At 47.5% G+C, this 23,237-nt stretch overlaps 2 long non-coding RNA genes across 7 annotated transcripts in view; both read right to left on the reverse strand.

The window, feature by feature from the left end:
• Positions 1 to 12,172, reverse strand: part of Gm29183 — a 76,857-nt gene extending 64,685 nt beyond the window's left edge. For 3 of the 6 annotated variants that reach the window (XR_001778996.1, XR_001779001.1, XR_001778995.1), the window contains exons 1-5: positions 10,978 to 12,172; positions 8,990 to 9,086; positions 7,487 to 7,608; positions 2,521 to 2,599; positions 2,308 to 2,380 (exon numbers count right to left, since the gene is read on the reverse strand). This is a non-coding gene — a long non-coding RNA (predicted gene 29183). Of the gene's footprint in view, positions 1 to 2,307; positions 2,381 to 2,520; positions 2,600 to 7,486; positions 7,609 to 8,989; positions 9,087 to 9,444; positions 10,416 to 10,977 lie in introns of those variants that run through there. The other 3 variants (XR_865544.1, XR_001778997.1, XR_865543.1) reach the window with 3 other exon arrangements.
• Positions 1 to 23,237, reverse strand: part of 6030407O03Rik (RIKEN cDNA 6030407O03 gene) — a 246,086-nt gene that overhangs the window by 196,529 nt on the left and 26,320 nt on the right. The gene's annotated exons all lie outside the window — the stretch shown is intronic.

Genomic DNA, 23,237 nt, shown 5'->3' on the forward strand with positions numbered 1-23,237 from the left:
GATCACAATAACCTTGTTTTTACTCAGAGTTGCTCAGTCTGAAGATACTAACATCTACTATGAAGATAATACCAGGAAGTCAGGAATGTATAGCAGTAATAGTTACCTCCTCGAGAAATAGTGGGTTTCCTGACTCCATGGATATCAAAGGTGGGCTGCATAACTACCACTCAGAGGTATGATGGAGGTCTAGATAGCTGTCCTTCAGGAGTCCCTTGAGCTCCCGTTTCTGAGATGCTATGAACATCTACGTCACACTCTAGCATTCCTGACTCCACCCTTCCACATTTCTAGTCACTTGGCTCAGGGCAGAGATGGGTGAGTCTCAGTGGTTGACATCCTTATCAGTTTGACTGATATGTTTGCCCAAGTCTATATTTTTCATACAATCAGTTGGCTCTCTTAGCAGTTCTTTCAAAGCTGCAGCAAAGTAGTGGGCCACCCACATCCTGCTTCAGATTCAGCTGTTGACCCCTTTGGGGCAGTAGCTATTTCATTCAGCTGCTCTCTTGTTCAGCTTGCCCTTATGATGATAGTAACTCAGTCCTCAGAATCCTACAGTATGGCCTAGGGGGGAAGAATAACTGGGCAAGTCATACCAGCTATCACAACTAGAAAGCCCACTTACCCTGTCCTCTTTTCCATGGGTTTTGGGGTCTTGGGGGATCTGAGTTTGGATTCTGACTCTGCTACTATCTGAATGACCCTGAGCAAGTCATTTAGCCTCTTTGAACCCTGGTAGCAAGGTCATTCTCTGCAAAGAATTATAGGTAAAGCACCATGCATCGTAACTGGTACAGAATACATTCTTGGGGGGAGCACTATCTCTGACCACCGTCCCTGAACATACAGTATCGTGCACCAAATGGGGAGTCACCAGTCACCTCAGACTAGTACTAAGAAACAATACTAGACACAGAACAGGAACTAGGCTCCACGTAGGTGAAGGTGTGCCAGGATGACACAGACAGCGTGACCAGTAGCTAAACTGAGGAGATATCTCACGGTGAAGCTGACTCTAGATCTCAGATTTGGAACAGAGCTCTGGGTCCAAAATATCTTTTCTGACCAAAGGTTTTACATGTCTACACCTCTTCCTTGACTTCTCCCATTCACTTTGAGCCCTGGGAGGAAACAGACTTTCTCCAACACTCTTTAGGCACATCAACAGCTGTCGCGTTATGGCATCAGAGAAGTTCTGAGATGGGTTTCTCATAATTCAGAAATAATAAGAGGATATAAAGTCTCTGTCATTACACCTTTGCTGCTACAGAGTACCTTTTGGCCTTTGGTAGCTTTTAATCCTCACTGCCCTGAGTTCTATTTGGCCAGACCCTTGCTTTTACTTTTGGTCCACCCTAAGCTCCACCCACAAATCAATTCTGGATATGTAATGGCCAATAGGACCATGAAAAGGACAAAGTAAATATGCTATCACCTTGAAAAAGGACTAGAAGCAAGGTTCTCACCAGACACAGCCAGCTTCCCTACTCCCCATCATTCTGCTTGCCAGTCAGCACCCCCTCCCCGCCACCAGATTTTGGGGACAAATTTGATTCCCTAAGTCAGCAATATAGTAGATCAGGACAGTGGGTTCTAACTATGATCAATGTTTGTAAAGAAGTCCCAGTCTGAGTGGGCAGTGGACAACTGACTCCTGGCCTCAACAAATCCAGGATCTGGGTGGAATGGTGGGTGGACCATAGCCTGCCCAAACGTAGAGGACTTAGATCCCAGCCCTGTCAGGTTCAAGGCAAATAAACTAGAAAAGTGATGACATCTCCTGATTCAACATCATGATCCTTCATTTATAAAATAAGGTAACGGTATTTCCTCTCGAGACTGTTCAAATATTAACAAATCTACATTTAAGAACTTCTGGTACCTTCTAAACACTGGGTAAACCCTAGGCACCTTTACTGTTAATGTTTTATTCTTACTTTAAGGATTAAATAAGACAATCCACTTGAAATTGTCCCACCAATTTCTCCGAACTCCCTTGTGTCTGACTGGAAAGAAGAACACTGGTTGGGCTTAGCAGCAGGACTCTCTCGCTGAGTTCCTTAAGATCTCAGTGCGGTATAAACAGGTTCTCCATTTCCATCAATTCTATCCCCAGAGGATGGCCTCAGAGTGATGGGCAAGTTAGAACTGAAACCATTCAACATTACCTTTGACCTACTCAACCTTAGAACAACTTCCTTAAAGGAACACCAATGTGTGTGACTGATTTGCCACGACCATTATTAACTTTGGGTTATAGACATCATTTCTCTGAGGTTTCCAAAACCCCATTCCCATACCTACCCCAAATCACGGAAAATCAAGAGTTGTCCTTGAACATCACGTTCTACCTCTGCTGGCAACTCACAGGTAATACCTGCTTGTGGAACAAACAGAGGAGTTCAGTTGACAAGACTGTCAATCTGGGAGCCTGTCTCCACGATAAGAAGATTGGAAACAGCATCCCAATAACTTGCAGCTAAGCATGAGGGCCTTGGCCCCCACGGAGGCTCTCACCTTTCAAGTTTGATGGAAATCAATAGCATGACGGGCTTGAGAAACACAGCTCGGGTCTCGTTGTTCCTGCTGTGGGAATCTGGAAGGAGACAGGGCCGTGTAGATTCTAGACTTAGATACCTTCCTAGCCAGCATGCAGTGTGGCTGCACGTATTGCTGCCTCTCCCCAGGCAGCTGCCTCTTCTTCCCTGACTCTCACCCCTGGCTCTGCCTCCACTCCCTGCTTCAGAAATCAAGCTGAATTCCTTCTTTGGGTCATTTGCAAAACATCCACATACATAAAATAAAAAAGTGTTTTAAATCTTAAAAAAAAAAAAAAAAAAAAAAAAAAAAAACAGTGCTAGGAATAGCTTAGACAGATTTCAGGGAGAGTCACCTCTCTGTTACATGCTTCTAGGCTTCATTTTACAAAGACCTAGGCCCTCTGACATCCCAACTCAAGATAGAATGGCTATGATATTCAATAGCAATGTGTGGAAGGTTAGTTGGAATAAGGCTCGTATATGAGAGTCATACTTGCGGACATGCTTCCAGAACATTGGAGATGCTTCGTCAGACCTGACTAACATAAAGAAACTAAAGAGAGACTGAACAAAATAAGTTCTATAGAGTGCTGGTCCCCTCGAGCCAGGCACCCCAGGGTGAGTCCACCTCACCACTCACTCGACCCAACAACCCCTTTCAAGCTTCTGGTACCTTGATGCTTGACACGTGGTCCTTCAGTTCACAAAAGCTACCACTCTGACCTCTGACCCCCATATGGGTACACAGTCACATATATATACGAGAGTGCACTTGCACACACACACACACACACACAAATATACACACAGGGGACGGGGCAGAGGAGGAGAAAAGAAGGTTTTCAATAACAAAATTGCCAAGAATTGTTTTAGGAGTTGGGGCCACAGTGTGAGAGAAATCACAAAAGACACAGCTGAGTGGGAAGTGTGTTTTGTGAACATAGTAGGACTAGAGTGAAGTAAAAATACAGAAAGGAGGACAAGGAAGTAGGAGCCACACTGTGCTCAGTAGCATCAGTGAGGGACGTCCTCTCCTCCCCACCCCCAGCCCCGGAACCAGGGCATTTGAACATGCCGAGATGTTGTATCCATCTAATTTTTCCAAGTATGACGTTCTACCGGACTCTAACCTAGCAGGTGCCATGTCCAAGTCTTGCTAGACAAAGGGCAGAGCTTAATCACGTGTTCTCCTGCATGGGTGACATACAACGGAGACTCAGGAACCCTACTGACAACTGCTCTTCAGTATCTCCTCCTCCTATCTGATGGTTGTACAGCCTGCACAGGAGCTTGTAAAGCTAAAAGTGCCATAGGAGGGGAAAGCTGTAAGGTGTCCTTGCCTGGATCTACCTGGTCCAAGTACAATCTGGGATCTTAACCTAGGCATAGTCAACTTCTGTTTCTATTCCTGTCTGGAGAGAAGTTGGTAATGGTGACAAATTAAGGCAAGCTGTTCCTATCATGTAAAGATACCATTCATCATGACGAGAAAACTCCCAGGGTCAATTTGTGATAGTCTGTTTCTACGACAGAGTACCTAAGAGGAGCGAGTAGAAAGGAAGAAGGATTTATTTCTGCTCATGGTTTCAGAGTTTCTGTCCAAGGCCCTCTGGCTTCACTGTTTCTGGGATGTGGCAGAGCAGAGCATTAGGTTAGGGAAGTGGAGAGAAAAAAATGTTCACTTTGTAGTAGCTTGGAGAGGAGGTAGTTAATAGATCCTTTCAAGGGACAACTCTTGTTACCTACTTCCTCCAACCAACCCCCACACCCGATATGCCAACCCCTCCCAACAACACCAGCAAATCATAGATCCTTCAGTGATTAAGTCTATTCAAAAAGCTATAGTCCTCAGTATCCACCCCCAAGCCCCACCTCTGAACACTGCTCAGAGACTCAGCCTGCAACGCATGGGTCTTTGTGGGAAGGCACTTCGTTTTTTTAACTTTAGGAAAAGGATGTTGTTCATAATGCAAAACTCTTATAAAGCCTACTAATAGTTGGGACAAAGAATATTCAGAGCCTCCAGTAACAAGATCTCTAGAAGGAAGGGAAAGAAAGGAATTAAATATATTCTTGGTTGCAACTTTGTGCAGTAAAAACATTGAGCTCTTTAGAGGCTCTTGATTGCAAACAGTAGAAATGAATAAAGCGCCATCATGTTTATTTGGCTTTAAAAGAGAAATAAATGTAACGAAAGGTAGTTCACAGAATCAACAGGAGGGATGAATAATCTCTCTGTGAAAGGAAGAGAATCCAAGCATGAGTCCAAGGAGCTGTCAGCTCCTGGTGCTGGTCCCTGACCTGGGAATGAGTGTCAGCACCTGCATCCCGTTAGACCTGGATTCTGAAAGACCTCTCATGGCAGGGTGAGTCTTATACCATTCCTGATCCTTTCTGTCAGCACTGAGGAGACTCAAAGCCACCTTCTGTGAGCTGCTGACAGTCACATGTAAGTCGATGGCCACTTGTGCTCCAAGAGTCCAGAAGAACGGAGTCTGACCCTAAGAGCTCCCCAGTTGACTCACACGTTGATAAATTCTGGCAAAACAGAGATGAGGGTGACAAACAGGCTTCATGGAGACTACTATCTCCAGCTCTTGTTTTTCTTAATCCCCCCGCCTCTCTGTGGGGCCACAAGCAATCCACGCTGTCAGGAGGTAATCTTCGCTTTGTCAAAATTATGAGAGTGAAAATCCCACTAGATACTGAACATAAATCTCATGGCTCTCCGAGACATGTTTCTTCATGGTGTCTTTCTGTTCTCTTCAACACAGGGATCCTGACGTAGAAGTTCTCCCTGCCCAGTGGCAGCAGCCTTTCCCTGGAACTTAGTCAATCATCTCTGGAGAACTGAGGCACAGCCAGGTCCTTCTCACCCCACCTTTTGCTTCTTTATTTCATGCTGCCCTGCTCATGCCTTAAGCCTTCAATCTCTTTACCCTAACTTCTCAGCCTGCAGCTCCATCCTGCTCCTGGCCTCTGTACACAGCCAAGGCCTGAGCAAAGCCTAGAATTTTAATGAGTACCCAGAGAGTGGATTCACATGGTGCCTCAGCACCTCCATCCACCTCTCAGCCTGGAAACTCCACACCAGTGTATCTTCCTGTTTTTCACAACTTGACTCTGCTGCTCTAGTAAACATGCCTAACTGAGAGCCAAACCAAAATGCCCCATCCTTGGCCTTGTGCCTCCCCACCTCCAGGACGAGCCTTTCTGGGCTGGCCAGAAAACGCTGGATCTCAGGAGACAAGTCTTTCTCAGTGCTCCAGGCTGTGCCGTTTCTCGTGGACACATTAACCCCCACATTGGGAAAGAGAACTACAGGTGCACCAAAACTCAACCCCAAAGCCCTCCCAGGATGGAGCTCAGAGGCAGCCAGGGAAGGCAGATGCGGTGGCAGGGTTGGGAGGGAGCCAGGGGCCAGAAAGAGCGCTCCTGCCCCCGAGGTGGTTTCCAAGAGTGACTTCTTCCAGCCAGACAAACAGACGCATACAGCTGTCTCCCTGATGGGGTTTCAAGATTCATTTCCTCTCCAGCACTGCAGCTGGGAAGGACAGTCACACAAATAGAAAACAGGACTGAGAATCCTCTGAAGCTTTCTTTCAACCCATAAGAAGTAGAGACGCTATCAACAAAATAGTAGAAATTAAATATGGCTGGCCTTCTCTGCAGTTCAGCGTTAATCAACCACATGGCTTGGAGCCGTCATTTGATTTACTTTTATGACAGGAGAAACTTAGGGGGAAGCTGCATTTAAAGACAGGAACAGAGAGACTGAGATGGTGATGAATAACTCACATGGGTGCAGTTTAATTCACTTTATTTAGAATTTTGAGACCTACTCTTACTCTGTACCCTAGGCTAACCTAGAACTCACTATAGTCCAGGATAGCCTAAAACTCATGCCGTGAATACTCTCTCCTCAGTTTCTCTGAGCACTGAGATTTCAGGCGCGGGCCACCACACCAAGCTCTCTGGGTACTTTTAAATCTAACTTTCAGAATGGTTCTTTGGGTTCTATTTAAGACACAGATGAGCCAGGAAGGTGGCCCAGCAGATAAATTGTTGCTCCCCCCACCCCTCACTTCCTAATGGCTTGCATTTAATCCCCAGGATAAGTACTCCTCTAGTCTCCACATGTGCACCATAGTCTACACATCCACACTTACAACCTACACACACACATACACACAAACACACACAAATGAAAATACTTGTAAAATAAGTATATAAAGGTATAAAAGAAGCAATATCTATCTACTTACTGTAGTAAAACATCGAAATTCAAATAAATGCAAAAGCTCCCCAAAAATCCCCCCATAAGGTGTTCATTAACATCAAATGCCATAAATATGGAGTCACATATTTTGAAATTATTTTTCTTCTCAGTTGGATCAGTAAAATCTAATATCAGTTATTGTCTTATATGGTTAGACACTATACCCTCATATGGATGGTCAACTGTTTAGAAAACCATGATTGTGAAATATTGTCGTGTCCCAATGTTTAGTATTACCAACAATACTCTGATAAAGATCCCTATTGTACATTCACAAATACGTGAATTTGCTTGGTCATTTCTTTAGGTCATATTCCTAGGTATGAAATTACCACATAATATTTGTTAGTTTTGACATACAGTCCACTGCCAACCTTAAGAACAACGGGCTCCTGAGCCCATGTGCAAAGCAGAGTTACATTAGAAGTATTCTCTAAACTTCTCCTTTTCTTCCTTTACGCATGTCAGACACATACACTCTTTAAATTCTCCCTGCACACTTCTTGGGCTGATGTTATCATTTTTCCTTCCCAAGGTTGAATGAGCAGAAGGAAAGCCAGAACTTGACTCCCTGCCCTCTAACTCCAAACTCATACCCTCTGTGTCATCACTGTTAGATGATGCCTCTCAGGAGACAGAAGGGGTGGCCAGCCTTTGCCCTTACCTTCCCACATAAACAAGGCTGCCGGTAAGCTGACAATACTGGACGCTCCCTGGAAATTCTGGGCACTGCTCAAGGATGCCACAGAGAGCAGATCCCATCGTTTGTAGGATTTCCGAGAGGCACTGAGGAGACAAATGTTTTTAAACAAATTAAACGTAAATGAGTAACCCTGTCTGTTTCTCCCTGGAAAGCACCATCCCATGCCTTCACAGCTTGGGATGAGCTGCTTAGAGAACCACGTGTGGTGACACTAAGTGCTAGTGTCAGACACCAGTTATTTGCTCTTCTCCCTAGCAGCTTTCCACCAGGATGCTTCAAGGAGGTCATGGTCCCCAGATGTTGCTGCAGCAGAAACACTGGGGCCTGTATTTGGCTGGAGGCCTCCCAGCGCCGCCACAGCCACAGTGTGCTCCCTGACAGTCCTATTCGCTCACATCCAGGGCTTCCGGTGGCCCATCTGCCTGGGAGGGAGAGATAGATGGGAGACATAGATCATCTGGTACTAAGTGTTTGTGGAGGCTGAGTGGAGTCTGGTATGCTGGTCTGAGAGTTGCCGTCTGCAACATCAAAGCAGTGGGGGAAAAAAATTAAACAAATAAGCTACTTTGAGATGCTCTCTGAGGTGGACGAGGTCCCATTTTTAAAACAGCTGGTAGAATTCTGTCGTCTCATGCATTCCCCTAAACTTCTGGGTTATCTGCCTTTGTCGGAGCCTCTTGTAGCCAAAGGGGAAGACTCTTCCAATGGTGTGTTCAAACCTCCGTCTTCTCAGCTCCCTTACCCACTTGGAATGCTTTGAAGTGACCTTAAAACCTTACCTCTAACTCCGCACTGACAATGCCACCCACCTCCGTTCTCCAGCTCCCGGGCCCTTCTCTGATCAACCCACGTTGCGGACCAGCCTACTGCCCTCCAAGTCACCCCAGAATCCCCAACTCTAGGAACCTTCTCAAATGCCTGCATTATCCTGCCCACTCAAATAACCACTATTATCACCATGAACCCGGCTCACACGTCAGGACTGGCACTGAGCACTGTGAGCCGAAAGCCGTATTTTCAAAACCACAATGGTATGCATCGCTGTGGAGAAGAAATACGGTGGCCCTGTGACTGGAGTCAAGCTCAGAACTCTCGTCTGCTTCACATACAGTGTCTTGTCTTCTTCACTTAGTGAACAACAACCTAGAATCCTAGAAGATTCTGAGACCCTCTCCTCTCCTCAGAACTTACAGGTCCTCATTAGGTCTCTGTAACATTCAAGAAGTTAAGATATATAACTATTCCCATTTTACAGGGTGGTACGTGGAGGTTTAGAAGGATTGAGCAGTTGGCTGAAACGGAGATTCTATCTGGGATCTGTTGATAACCCTGAGCTCTGTAGGCGTTCCAGGGCAGCTACCAGTGTAGCCCAAGTACATTTGTAGATGGCAACAGTGTATCACAAGATCAAAGGTTAGACATCACTGCTAGCAGATACAGCCTCTGATGAAAGGACAAACTTACAACTCTGGAGTTAGTCATCGGAGCTGGCAAGACAGAAACACCGGCTGACATGGCTCATCAGGAAATGCGCTTGCTGAGGAAGCCTGGTCCCGGGAACCTATGCAAAGGTGGAAGGAGAGAACTGGCTCTATAGAACTAAATTCTGACAGCCACACTCATGACATGGTACACATGCACGCGCGCACGCACACACACACACACACACCATACAGTCACACACACAATAATAATAATAATAATTATTATTAATAATTTTTTAAGGAGAAGCAAAACAGAAACAAGGAAAGTACAGAGAGAGCAAGAAGTCCTGGCCTCAGGAGGTACCTTCTTGTCAGTGTAACTTGGTGACACTTTTCATGACTGGCATGTAACCATTTTTAAACAAAAAAGTAAACTAAAAGAGAAAAAAGGAATAATTTACGAAGAAAAAAGAACATCTAAGAGTACTGTCTCACCCCTGCCTCCAGCAGAGCTTCCCTTCCACCATCAGACTGTGTAAAATGGTTTCTCAGAAACCACAAAGCATGAAGCCCCATGCAAATGCCACTAAGCCCTCCCCAGGGTTCCCTGCCAGGGACTCCCCCTGTCTCCAGCTGGCCCTAGGGACAGCAGGATACAGCATAGCTGTCTGGGCAGCTGGGCTTCACAGTGCAAAGCTTTGCTCTCCAGCTGCTCGCTTAGCCTTGACCCAGGCCATGCTGTGGTTTCAGTGGGAAAGCCCCTGTCCCTGACACTGGACCTTAAGTGCAAGATAAATCCTATAAGCTCTCTCATCTCAACCTGCTTTGGGACTGAAATCCTGGGTGTGGATACCCTTAGCTGTTCCTGGCAAAGGGTGGGGCTGGGTTCCTGCACACAGATTTGCACGGAGCTCCCTGGAGTTCCAGAAAGCTGAGACCTCTCTAGCTGGGAAGGCTCCCGCCAAGGCTGGTCTGTTCCCAGGGCCTTGTCCCGGTGAACAGGACACTGTAACCAGAAAGAGACCTGGGCTCTTATCCCAGGCTAGTCACCAAACAGCTGTGGGGTCTTGAATAAGTCTCTGACCTCTGCCAGGTGTCGGCTCCCTCAGCTTCCTGAGACACCAGCAGTCCTGTGGGGCATCTGGCAGACAAGTGAGGATATGGGCCTGCAGGCACAGCCAGCTTCCTGCCTGGAGGACGCTGGGATGGACAGATGAGTAGCAGAGGGACATGCTGCCCCTGCTTTCTGGGAAAATCTCGAAAGCAAAATTTCCACCTCGGCTTCTCACACATTCCTAATCTTAAGAAGGCAGGACCTCCCTTTCCATAGAGAGAGAGAGAGATTCATGCCGGAACAGTGAGGTGGGTGTACACAACCCATGTTCTACTGAACTGTGTAGTCTTAGACTCAGCTTTTCCAGCCCTTGGTTTTTCCACCTGTAAGATGGGAATGTTTATCGTTTCACCTGGTTGGAGGTGCCTCCTGTCTAGAGTCTACACAGTCCTCAAAATAAAATAAAATAAAATAAAATAAAATAAAATAAAATAAAATAAAATAAAAGGTAGCTACAGATGTTCTAGGCCATCCTGGTCTTCAAGCTCTCTTTACCTTGCTTACTCTCTCCCTGAGTATTCCTCTCCTTTGGCCTCTGCTTAGAAAAGGAGTGAGTGACATTCCTGAATCTCTGTGGAAGACAGACTCAGGGTTCAGTGTTGCCTTCAAACTTAGGGCCTATGTATGAATGGGTGCTGGAAAGACCTAGCTAAAAGAACAGGGCCCCCTGGGAGACGAACTGTGCCCCCAGCATCTGGCAGATAACAGGGAGGTTTTGGAGCCCTATGGAGCACACAGGGGGAGCACACACGGGTGATGCTCCCCCATCATCTGAACCGATCATCACATGAGAGGTGTGGTTTGACCTCGCTGCCCTGAGCTTAGATGGGGGTAAAGTTGTACCTCATAGAGAGACGAACAATGGCAACGCAGACAGTAGCCTATATTCCTAGTTAGAATCCTAGAGTGAGTACCTCTCATCCTTCAAAGCTTTGTTCTTCAATCAGCTAACCTGTAATTGGAAGGAAACAGTCCAAACATAAACATAGGGAAGGTTACCATTCCAAGCCTTTTCAGACCATAAGGCCCCAACGCCTTCACTTTACTGATGGAAAACGTGCTTTCTGGAGAGAAGAGACGTGCCATGGTTGTGCAGGTAGGAATCTAGTAAAACAGAGTCCTCCCCATCAACCCTAGGGGAAAGTCAATCACGGATGGGGGAGGAGGGTGGGGATGTCTCATGTTCCTTAATCGGCTAGAGCAGTCCGTCCACTCTCAAAGCTGGCTCAAGAAGCAGATAAGAATGGATCTTAAAAACCATTTACACTAGCTCACCCTCCTGTAGACCTTATCCCTTCGGCTGCTGGGCCCATGGAACAGAGGTGAGAGTTGAGAAGCTCTCTGAGTACGCCGGAGGGCAGGGAGCATTCTGTCAGCACAGGGGCCCAGAGTGCCAGTCTAATCCATGCCATTCAGACAGGCAAGGCTGTGCCTAAGCAGCTTTGGTTTTAAAAGATTAAGAGCCAAGCACTGGAGAGGAAAGAAACGGTACGGAGGCAGCAGTTCCACCGACAGTACCACACTGCCCTCTGGTGGTCGGATGAGAGAAGGCATAGAGGCTGGATGGGTCACACTAAGACCCTTGTGTGAACCACAGGGTTTCTTCCATTTCTCCTACCTCCACGTGGCCAAACCTTTTCTAAGGTGAAACAGAAATATGGGGAGTTACGGAGGGCTACTTCCACCCTCAGAAACTAATTCTGTCTTCAAGCAACACAGACCTGGCACCAAACACCACCCCCACCCCATGGAGTCGGGACTCCATGTCTGTCGCTCTGCATCGTGCCAGCCTTTGCGTCTCTAGTTTCCCATTCCAAAGCCAGTGCTTAGAACCCAGAGCACTCAGGGTCCTGCATGACTCACTTCGCCTTCTCTGCACTAGAATAAGATGGCACATCATAACTTGGGGACATTTTTCAGTCCTCAAGGACAGCCCCAGGCTGACGGAAACACATCCTGCCTGAGTACGCTCCTCATCTCAGGGATGAGCCCAAGGCCCTTGAGCTTCCAGAAGCATTGAGCATCGGCTCCACAGCAACCTAGGAAAGAGACAGCAAAGGCCAGTATCTGTTCCCTGAACCTTGAGTGTGTTCACCCCGCCCCCTGGCAACAGACCCTCTCCCCCCCCCCCCCGCCACGCCCCAATGGCCTGCCCTTTCCATGCTGTGTAGTTCAGAGCAGCGCCTCCTGCAGATGGCTGACCAGCTTCCATGCATGGGCTCAGGTCGGTCCATAGTTTCATGACCCCCTGTGCAGACTCAGGAGCTGCTGCAGCTGGCAGGAGCATGTGACAAGAGCGATTCACACACCATCACCCTGACCAGCTTTCTCTCTCTTCTTCTCTCAGCCATCACAAAAGTCTCAACACACCGCAGCATTGTTCCCAGGGTGAAGAGGGGCTGGACTCCAAAGGGAGCTGGGAAGACAGAGCCTGGAAAGGGATGGTTTGCCAGGCAGCGTAGGCACCCCAGGCCGGCCAAGCCCACTTCCTGCCTGACTCCGGCTCCAGAGCTCAAGTTTACTATGTCTCCATCCCAGAAAACCCACTTGGGCTTGGACTACTGGCCTCTCTCATTTTCTACTTTCTGCCTGGGCCTGCATCGCTCTGAAAACTGTGCACTCGCTACTTCCTTTTTCTTCTCCAGTGCATTCCTCTTTAAAGACTATAAGATAAAGCAAAGTCCTGCAAACGTTGCCTTTAGGGACACACGTCCTCGCTCTTCTGTTCCCTACAGCTAACCAAACAGAACTCAGACAAGCAGCTGTGCTGGGTAGGAGGCAAGGCCCTGCCTGGTGGGGGTGATGGTGGTTGAAAGAGAAGCTGAGGGTGTCTTGTTGAGGATGACAGAGGCACAATGACAACGTTGGTACAGTGAAGAATTGGGGACACTCCTCCCGTTCTCTCGAGTCCATGATTATGAAGATTTTCAACTGTGGATTGTTGAGAATAAATCTCTAGTTAAATCAACACTGGGGAGCAGGGAGGCCTTGGGAGGCCAGGGGTGGGGGGCGTTCATTCACTGGAGAAGCCACACACGCTCCTTGTCTAGAGCAGGCGGGGGCTGGCAAGTCCATCTGCACCTGTGCAAAACAGCTCAGCTCCTTAGAAAGCTCTTTGGATATCAGCTCAAAACTCATACCCCCAGCACCAAACTGTAAAAGGGGCCAGCCTTCTCCACCCTCCCTAGTGTACGAGGCCTTTATGTGTAGTCTAGACGTTTTGATCTTATGTTACAACTGACTTAGATTAAATGTGATGCCATGCCATTATCAAGTCTAAGCTTCAAGGGGCTTCTCACCCCCACCCCCAACCCCACCCCAGCTCAAACCCCTTAAAAAGATGAATAAACAAGGAAAACTGGTTCTTCCTAGCCTCTGCCACCTGAGAGCAGGTAAGGCCAGACCACCTGGCAACTGACTGCTGAGAGCTAAGGAAGGAACCCCAACCCAGGGCTGTAGAACCCCCCAGCTGAGCCCATCCAGATTGCCAGCTCTAAGTCAGACTCACAGGCTAAACAGAAGACTATTGCTTTTGTCAGTAAGTTTGTGGGTATTTACCTATGCAGACAGAGGGAAGTGATACATCCCAGCCCAGCCCACTACAGCTGTGCTGGATACAAAAGAGTCTTGCCCCTCCTGTGTGGGGATGTAATTCTCTTTGCCTCTAATCATCAGCATGGCTCCAGGAGAGGTCACTCAGCCTAGCCCCCTCCTGGCAGGAAAGTCATGCACCCAGGCAGCCTTTACCACTCTCCACCACTTAGTGCCTGCCCACGAGCAATATCAGAAGTATCAGAAGAGCCAGTGTTAGCATCCTCCCGTGACATCCTGCCCACTCACAAGGCACTCTGACCATCCCAGAACTCCAAGAGTCCAATCTCTCAGCACGTGTAATTGGAAATTAAGAGAAATGGAAAGACTGAGTTTGGGGGGGGGGGGGCGGGGAAGCCACCAAACGCACGGTAAAAACACTGAAATCGATTAATCTCCAAAGCTTCCTTCTGACCCAAATCTAAACTGTCCAAAAAGACTCCCAAACAAATGTGGTGAAGCAGGCTTCCCCTAGAGGCTTGCCCCACGGCCAGAACAAGGGGGGAGCCAGAGGCCGGCTTCCAGCGTTCACCCGCCACGTGGAGTCAACACAACACACTGAACTTGGCCTTGGGCTCTGAAGAGGAAGATCATCAGCCCCACCGCAGGAGACAGAGCCGACCGTGGCAGCCATCCCTCAGAACCAGGCTCGGCAGGAAGCAGTGTGGTGGGACCGGCTGCCATCAGTGAGGTTCTCTGGCCAATGGCCATGCTGCAGCCTGCAGGCTGCCAGTTTCAAAGGAGTCCTCACAGCCTGGCTTCCTGTTTTCTCTTTCTGGTCCCTGTGTGTCATGGCACAATTATTCTGAGAGACTTTTCTCAAAATGGACTCGACGTCCAATTTTCTTTCCCTAATAACAGTGTAGGGAGTTGGGGGGGGGGGAATAAGGGTGAGGGAGGCAGAGAGACACGAAGAACCCCAAACCTCAGAAAAGGATGAAAACACTTCAAAATTCAATTTCAGAAAAAAAAAAATCAAATTCTACAGTCTACGCTGCACCTACCCAAGCTGGTCCCCTCCCATGGGTCACACCGTGGAGGCTGAGATGCAGGAGAAGATCTTGGGGAAAGGGGCCATAGAAGACTTTGAAACTCCCTTCCTAGAGCCTAGAACTCATCGGCAAAGGATGGTGACAAGGTCAAGTGGCCGGTGGCACGGGCCTGGAATGCCGCCTTCTGACTATCTCAACCACAGAAATGGCTTTGGCAGGCCTCAACTCACAACAAAGAATAACTCTGCCCAGGACTCTGCTGTCTGCTTCTGGGTAGATTCCTCAGGTCTCATCTCCGGTGCTCGTGAAAGAATTTATGATCGTGACAGGTGAATTCATCCAGAGATGAATGCGTTCTAGGTCTCTACTGTGTCTGGATATTAGATTGGGCGTTGATTAGTTAAGATGCACCTGTGGGTAGGAACACAGGGGCAGAAGGATAACCCAGTCAATAAAGGACTTGCCTTGCAGACACCAGGATCTATGTTTGATCCCCAGAACCTCCCTATACTACAAAGCCAGGTGTGGTAGCAGCTCATATTTGCAATCCCAGAGAGGAGAGGTGGAGGCAGGAGGATTCCTGGGGCTCACTGGCTGCCTAGCCTTCCTAAGCTCCTATGTGAGTTCTGGGCCAGTAAGAGACCCAGTCTCAGGAAAAAGTGGCTAACTGAGAAAACACTGAGGTTGCCCTCGGGTCCCCACACTCATGCATACTCACGTACACATGCACCTGCGCACACAAGACCGCAAACACACACACTCACACGTGTCTTTATGTGAGTAGCCTGAAGTTGTCTGGGCTTCTTCTTTGAGTGTGTATACATACTAACCTTGGTACTTGTGAGTGTCCACCACGGGCGAGCATGGGTTAACATAAACAAATATCTATTGCCTGTAAATTCAGTACAAGTGTGTCTAAGAGCCCGTGAATAGACGCACTTGTTGGGTGAACTGGGCATGAAGCAGGAGCTTCTATGTATGTGTACATACAAGCACAAACATGCCCCATACACGCTTTGCCACAAGGTGGATGCAGTCTGAGCTCAGCCTGGGCAACAAGGTTATAGGCATCAGGTATAGGCATGCATGCTGCCTGTGGCAAGGACTGCCTGTGTCACTGTGCCTCAGTCCACCTAGATGGACAGGATGCCTGGCCTGCCCCCATTGCCTCCTCCCTTTCCAAGAGCCCAGAGCAGCCTTTGTCTCCCTCCCTTTGGGATCTGCCAGCTAATGGCAGGGGTCCCCTCCCAGGAAACAACATCCCACCCCCTGTTCATTTGTGTCTCCTCTGAGGGGCTGATTGGCCTGGAGAGCCTCCAGGCTCCAACCGTAAATGGCAGCCCGCAATCGCAATGGATGACTTTCTTAATTGCCCGTGATGCTTGTGGGTACTGTGCAAACTCGACAGTAGCTATTATGCTTCGAGGTCTAAGCAGGGCTGCATTTTGCGCCTGTGTGAATTTAGTGTTCTTGGGAGCTAAGAGGCCAGAGTGGGTTAGAGTCCCTGAGGAGCTGTTATTATGACCTGGCACCATCCTGCCCTTCACTTCTTGAGACCCTGAGGCCACTTTACCACACTCTAAAACTGCAGTGCCCCTGGAATTTCAAAACCAGGGCACCTCAGGCAGTTGTCCTCCCTACCTCTTCCCAGGCAGTAGTCCTCCCTATCCTCTTCCCCAGGCAGTAGTCCTCCCTATCCTCTCCCCCAGGCAGTAGTCCTCCCTATCCTCTCCCCCAGGCAGTAGTCCTCCCTATCCTCTCCCCCAGGCAGTAGTCCTCCCTATCCTCTCCCCCAGGCAGTAGTCCTCCCTATCCTCTCCCCCAGGCAGTAGTCCTCCCTACCCTCTCCCCAGGCAGTAGTCCTCCCTACCTCTCCCCAGGCAGTAGTCCTCCCTATCCTCTCCCCCAGGCAGTAGTCCTCCCTACCTCTCCCCAGGCAGTAGTCCTCCCTATCCTCTCCCCCAGGCAGTAGTCCTCCCTACCCTCTCCCCAGGCAGTAGTTCTCCCTACCCTCTCCCCCAGGTTGTACTCCTCCTCCCTACCCTTTCCTCCTCCTCCTGTATCCTTTACTTTCCTTCTTGCATTTTCTTTTCTTTCTCTTAATTTCTCTCCTTTCTGCCCCTGACTTTCCTTCCCAGACCCCATCTCTGTTCTATCCTCTTCCCCATCCTCCTCCTCTTCCTCTCACCCTCCTCTCCCTCCTCCTCTTCTCGTCCTGCCCCCTCTCCTGTCTCACTTCAATCTTTTATCTCCCCTCTCTACTTTCTCCACTTTCCCTCTCTCACATCAGTCCTCTCTTCTTTCTCTCCTCTTTCTATCTTCCTCTCTTCAATTTCACTTTCTTCCTCCTCTCTCTACCTCCCTCCTTTTCTGCCTCCCTTCCTTTCCTCTAGCTCTTTAGCTCCCAACAGCAAGCTCACAGGCAGACAATGACCAGTACCCTACCACACCTCATCAATGCCAGCTCTGTCTTACCATCCCCAAACCTCTACCAAAGTCCAAGATCTCCTTTGTACCCCCATTTAGCCTTTTACTTTAGAGCCTTGGTCTCCAAGAGGATATTTGTCATTTGCACTGAGCTCAGAGGTGTTATGGTGGCTTACATATTCTAGACTTTTGGTTACTTTATTTCCCTCTTGCCCACTACAAGGACCCCTGAAAGCCAGTGTTCACTTCATTACTCCTGACTTGGTAGTTTTAGCTTAGATGGAAGACAATAGATGGACGGAAAACTTAGAAACAGCAGTACATGAACATGGGCTTCTCCCTGGGCTTAGGCTGCAAAGACAAGTTCAAACCCTGCAGCTGTAGCGTTTGAAGCAAGCCAAAGAGAATGTCAGATTTCTTCCCAAGAACTGAAAGTAGTCATCTAGGAAACTGGTAACATGCTGGTTGATAAATACAGAGCTCCATTCAAGCAGAGCGTGTAGCTTAGCTCAATAAATGTTTATGAATAAGAGAAGAACAGATAGAGGATGGATGGATGAATCGATGATTGGATGATGGGTGGATGCCTGGATGATGGATGGATGCCTGGATAATGGATGGATGGATAGATGGATGGATGGATGATGGATGGATGGATGATGGATGGATGGATGGATGGATGGATGGATGATGGATGGATGGATGGATGGATGATGGATGGATGGATGGATGGATGAATGGATGGATGATGGATGAATGGATGATGGATGGATGGATGATGGATGGATGATGGATGGATGGATGGATGGATGATGGATGGATGATGGATGGATGGATGGATGATGGATGGATGGATGGATGGATGGATGGATGGATGGATGGATGATGGATGGATGATGGATGGATGATGGATGGATGGATGATGGATGAATGGATGATGGATGGATGGATGGATGGATGATGGATGGATGATGGATGAATGAATGGATGGATGGATGATGGATGGATGGATGGATGGATGATGGATGGATGGATGGATGGATGATGGATGGATGATGGATGGATGATGGATGGATGGATGATGGATGGATGGATGATGGATGGATGGATGATGGATGGATGGATGGATGATGGATGGATGGATGGATGATGGATGGATGGATGGATGGATAGATGATGGATGAATGGATGATGGATGGATGGATGGATGGATGATGGATGGATGATGGATGGATGAATGGATGGATGGATGGATGGATGATGGGTGGATAGATGGATGATGGGTGTATGTATGGATGATGGATGGATGGATGATGGGTGGATGGATGGATGATGGGTGGATGGATGCCTGGATGATGGATGGATGCCTGGATGATGGATGGATGATGGGTGGATGGATGCCTGGATGATGGATGGATGCCTGGATGATGGATGGATGATGGGTGGATGGATGCCTGGATGATGGATGGATGCCTGGATGATGGATGGATGATGGGTGGATGGATGCCTGGATGATGGATGGATGCCTGGATGATGGATGGATGATGGGTGGATGGATGCCTGGATGATGGATGGATGCCTGGATGATGGATGGATGATGGGTAGATGAATGGACAGATATTGGGTTCCCCTTCTCAAAGATTCTTATGAATAAAAATAATCTTGAATCTTGGTGACTTCTCCTCCAAGAGCTTATGCCATGGAATCTGCAGAGCCTTCTATTAATGTGAAGCTTCCTTGTCACAGTGAGTGTTCACTAATGGTCTCAACTGATCTCCTCAACCATAACATCTTGAGAACAAAAGCACAAAGGCATGAGGAGGAAGAGTCCAGTGGCCCAAACCCTCACATTCTCAGTCTGTGCACAGCACTCTGGAACCTCATCCCATGCTCAGGTACTTCTGGAAGGACAGGAAGCAAGGAAAGCTGATGTTCAGTCCACCAGACTTCTTGCTCTGCTCACCTTGTCAATGTGGGTACTAATTAACCAGCTGCCACACAGCTGGTCTGGACAAACTGAAGCAGAGCATGCATTCTGTGCTTCCACAGCAAGATCAAGGCATAGCTCTGTTTCCAGGTCTGCACCTGAACTTCCATACCCATGAGACTCCTGCCCTGACTTCTGTCTTCCCAGCATGCTCCTTCCAAGGGTCTCCTCAAGGGCTTCGTTAATGACCACTGTGTGCTGATACCTATCTCAAGGACACACCTGGGAAATGTGTCTCAGACAAGATGCTCAGACCAACCTGCCTGCAGGGGCCAGTGGGAAGACTGAATAAAAAGGGGACTTTTTTCTGTTTACAAAGGACAACATTTTCTAGCTAGCAATTCCCAGCAGTAATCATGACTGTACCACAAGATATCCTGGCCTTTTTTTTTTCTTAGTGGAGAATGCTAAAAGTGGGAGAAATGGTCTTCCCAGAGTGCAAGGCAGAATGCATGGGAAGGTGTAGAGGAAGAAAAGGTAAGGGAGAAATGATAACTTCTTCTTCAGAGAATAGACAGACACTTGTAAAGCCAAATAGAAGGTCTGTACTGCTGGTTGGTAATTGCCCAAATCATGCAAACCCAAATGCCTCATCGTTCTTTGACTTTTATGCAAAAACAAAAAAACAAAACAAAAACAAACAAACAACAAAAAAAAACACATCCTGGTTGATACACTTCTGTTAGCAAGAACAGAATACAGAAGCAAAAATACAAGGTTAGTATATTTAAGGACTTTCCCCGATCCTGAAACTATAGCATGGGTCTTTGATGAATTAGGTCAATGTTCCTCTTTTTGGCAGGTGTTGGGGCCAACATGCTGGGTTCCAAGGTCAGAATGGTACCTCTAACATGGTGGCAGTTGTGCTAAGGTCTCAGGGCCTGTTACCCTACTGCCTAGTTTCTCAAGAGTTAGAATTACAAGGATTCATCACAGCCCCCAGTGATATCTCTAGATCTTTAAGGGATAAAAAAAAGTCTGAAATATCTGTTCAAGTGTATATGTGATATGTGTATGATATGAATACAGGGGTGTGTGTGTGTGTGTGTGTGTGTGTGTGTGTGTGTGTAAGTATGTGTGTGTACATGGTAGTGGACTAGTCTTTGCCTGATGCCTTGGGTACCAGTCCTCATCCTTCCTTCGGTTTGAGGTAGGATCTCCTATGCAAGTGCACTATGAATGCCCCTTAAACAGTTTGATATGTTGGGAGCATAGCATGAAGGTCTTTGGCCCACAGATTTACAGAGAAACCAGGAATGTTAAGCACTCAGGATTGTCTTTCCAATGGGAAAGGGTTTTTTTTAACAAACAAATAAACCACAAAATAAAAACCCCTTGCTCTTCCATCCAGGAAGCAGAGGGTTGGAAGTGATTAATAGTGATTAATAGTGATCTGCATTATCTATTGGGCCAGGCCATATCAAACTCCTACAACCAAGATGGGGGTGGGGAGCAAGTAATCTAAACGGCCCTTACAGCCAGAGGTTTCCCCCAAGTTTCCATAACAAGGACCAGAGGTCACTAATAGCCCTCCTCACCTCTTCGACTTCTGTATGGCTGAGACCAGCCAGAGTCTTCCTGAGACCTTTAAGCTAGCACAGCTGGTGTGTCTCTAGAACCCATCTTCTTGGAAGAGATGGCATGTGCCCTGACTCTAACGTTATTATGCTTCCTGTGCACTGGGGATTGTATTACACCCAGAAACTTTTTGTTTGTTTGTTTGGTTCGTTTGGTTTGGTTGGTTGTTCGTTTGATCTCTCTTTCTCCAAATTATACTGGACTTAAGTTGGTTGGGAATAAACTGCCTGATATCATCAGACTCTTTCGAAGTCTTGACCCAGGTGGGTGATGTTAATCTGAATCAAGTTTCATTCTCATCTCTTCAAGGTTCATCTGACGCCTGCCGAGACCCCCTAATCAAATGGACCTAGCAGATGCCTACAGAACACCAAGGAACATACTCTCTTCTCAGCAGTTCATGGAGCTCTCTCCTGAAGTGACCAAATACTGGGACACAAAGGAAACCTCAACAGACACAACAAAACTGAAGTAACACCCTGAATTCTTTCTAACTACCATATCAACAACAACAGAAACATCAAAAAGCACAAGAACTCGAAGGAGCCAGAAAATAGGACCAACAATGGGGAGACCAAACAATTAAAATTAACTTAAAACTGAACTGGTTTAGCAGACTAAGGGATGGAGAACATTATCAGAATCTGCATGCTTGCAGAAGTCAGAGAAGAACATAAAGTGTCTTCCTCTGTCACTCTCCGCCATTTTTATTTTTCATTTATTTTTGAATGGAATCCGTCACTGAACCTGAAGCTCATCATTTTGCCTAGGTCACTGACCAGCAAGATTCTCGAACTTATCTGTCTCTGCCTTAACCCCACAATGCTGGGGTTAGAGGCACACATGTATATGAGCATGTATGCTAAGTTATGGGTGGGATGTGTGTGTGTGTGTTTGTGTGTGTGTGTGTGTGTGTGTGTGTGTGTGTGATATACACAATGACAATGACTGTGTGGGTGTGTGTACCTATGCAGAGATCAGAACAGGATATCGGGTGTCTTCCTCTGTCACTTATTGCCTCAGAACAGACAGGATCTTCCACTGAACTAGAAGATAACCTCTTTGGCTCAGGGTACTGGCCTGTGAGCTCTTGGGGTCCATCTGGCTCTACACCCTCAATGCTGGTCTTCAGTACACACTGGAACCCCAAAGAAGTAGACTCTGATACCAGTGAAGGAGTGAGCATGGTAGCCACACCTGTAATCCCTGAGGAGGAAGAGGCAGGAAGACCCCTGGTGTGCTCTGACAGCCAGCTTAGCTGTATTGGGAAACTCCAGATTCAGCTAGAGACTCATTCTCAAAAAAAAAAAAAGGGGGGTGGAAAACAAGAGATGACATCTTTTAGTCACTATGTGACTCATGCACACACACACACACAAATAAGATTGCTTTAGGGAAAAAAATTTTGGTCTATGTCCAGAAGACTGTAGGCACCCCATAATATCTGTTAGATTTCTAAGAAGAAGAAGAATGCTTTAAAAAAATCAAAGGGTTCTTCTTGACATCCTGGGGGTCCCAAAGAGCCATCATAGTCCCAGCATCTCCCTGGACCTCTTTCATTTTCTCCATGTGGATCATCATGGGGCCTGTCTTAGTCAGGGTTTCTATTCCTGCCCAAACATCATGACCAAGAAGCAAGTTGGGGAGGAAAGGGTTTATTTGGCTTACACTTCCATACTGCTGTTCATCACCAAGGAAGTCAGGAATGGAACTCAAGCAGGTCAGGAAGCAGGAGCTGATGCAGAGGCCATGGAGGGATGTTCTTTACTGGCTTGCTTCCCCTGGCTTGCTCAGCCTGCTTTCTTATAGAACCAAGACTACCAGCCCAGAGATGGTCCCACCCACAAGGGGCCTTTCCCCTTTGATCACTAATTGAGAAAATGCCCCACAGCTGGATCTCATGGAGGCATTTCCTCAACTGAAGCTCCTTTCTCTGTGATAACTCCAGCTGTGTCAAGTTGACACAAAACTAGCCAGTACAGGGCCCAAGCACTGATTTGGGTCCTTTAACATCCATGAGGAAATGCGAACGTCTGTCAACTTCCAGAGGGATCAGAGCTGCATCAAACCCTCATTTTGCACAATCTCCCTAAAAGTACACCTTTAATCAAAGCACTGTGGCCGGGAGAAGCCCTGTGGGAGTGAGAAGCCTGTGGGAGTGAGAAGCACTGTAGCAGGGAGAAGCACACACTCATTATTCCTTCCTTGCAGGTGAGAAAATCCAGGTGTAGTGAAGAAGTCAGGAGACAGGTCCAATACTCCTTAATTAGGCTAAAATGAAAATGCTTGCCCTTCACATACATGCAGAAATGTGTTCTAAGCCAGATACGAAATAGGAGTGAGCTCTGTGCTTGTCGTGCTTTATATGAGTTCGCCAGGGTTTGCTAAGAAGTTGCAAGTGACCTCTCAAGGTGTTTCCACTAAACGTGCTCTGTCCTCTCAGCACAGACCCTCAGAAGACCACTTCAGAGTCTTATTTATGACCATATCCAGTGACAACCTCACTGGTACCCATTTAGACTTCAAGTGGTTCTCACCCATCAACATCTGTTTCTTATCTCAGGGGTATTTTCTCAGCAACATTGTGGAGTGAGAAGCC

The sequence above is a fragment of the Mus musculus genome, chromosome 1 (genome assembly GCF_000001635.26).
Source record: "Mus musculus strain C57BL/6J chromosome 1, GRCm38.p6 C57BL/6J".
In the NCBI taxonomy this organism is placed as follows: domain Eukaryota; kingdom Metazoa; phylum Chordata; class Mammalia; order Rodentia; family Muridae; genus Mus; species Mus musculus.